Genomic DNA, 1,201 nt, shown 5'->3' with positions numbered 1-1,201 from the left:
TGTGTGTGTGTGTGTGTGTGTGTTCCTTGGGGCAGGGGCTCAGGGAGGAATGTGGACCGGCCAGAGACCTGCTTGGGGAGATGTTTCTCCTCCCTTGGGGGCCCCGGTGAAATTAGATGCTTTTTGATACGTGTTTTCAGGCAGAGCGGCGAGAGCGCTTGTCCTGGTGGGGCTCAGGGAGGTGATGCTGGCCTGTGTCGGGCAGGGATGTTGTGCCTGGATCCCTCCCGCGCTCCCGTTTACACCCGGCGTCCCCGGGGATGGAGGAAGCGCTCCATTAGGGGATGCCCCTGTAGCTCCAGAGCTTCGGCGTTTTTTGGGAGTCTCGCGCCGTGTGCTCCTGGGGTGCTGGGGACTCCTTTTCCCCTCATGTCCTGGTGGTTTCCCTGAGGTCCTGGTGGTCGGGTGGGGTGTGGGGTGGCACCTCCATCCTTCAGGTGGGGTGGGATGGACTGTCCACTCTGTTCTCCCGGTCCCGGTTGAAGTTTCCGTCCCAAGTGGTGGTAGCTGGTGGGAGGGGCGGTGGCCTCGGACCACAGACGAGAGCCCAAGGGTGATGTAAACTTGCTTGGAGTGAGGTCCTGTGGGATCCTCCTCTATGTTAGGGTTTGTGATACCTTCCCCAGCTGAACAGGCAGGAGCCCGGCCCGGCCTCTGGTACACCGTGCTGGTAGAGATGTGTTTTAATAGCCAATTTTCTCACAGCCCTTCTCCCACCCCGAGCGAGCCTTGCCCGTCACCCAGCACCGTGTCTCCTTGGTGGGGTTGGACAACCGCCGGTCCCAGCCCCGACTGATGGTGTGCCAGTGGAAATGGGATCTGGAGGATGTGCCGGTGCTGGAAACCCTATCTGGGGGTGGTATGGGGCACCGGGCAGGTCCCCAGCGTTGGGCACAGGCTCTTTCCCAGCACAGCAGCTGTCGGAGAAATGAAAATCGCCGGGAATTAATCTGGCTGCAGACGTGGTTAGCAGAGCAGGGCTTTCGTAAGGGAAATTTTAGATCTCCTTCTTAGGATAACCCAAGGTAACGCTGAAATTAGTTTATAATTATATAGTAAATACCTGCCCCCCCCCCCCATCTTGTCATTTCACCATCTCGTGATGAATATGGAAATGGACATTGTTAAGGGGAACGAACGTCGTCAGGGCAGCCTTCCAGGGGAGCGCCTGGCGGCTGCCGCCCGCGGGGGGGGGGGGGGG

Source organism: Charadrius vociferus, unplaced genomic scaffold, assembly GCF_000708025.1.
Source record: "Charadrius vociferus isolate BGI_N301 unplaced genomic scaffold, ASM70802v2 scaffold18, whole genome shotgun sequence".
NCBI classification, from domain to species: Eukaryota; Metazoa; Chordata; class Aves; order Charadriiformes; family Charadriidae; genus Charadrius; species Charadrius vociferus.
The sequence above is the reverse complement of the archived record's forward strand: the minus strand, read 5'-3'. Positions refer to the sequence as shown.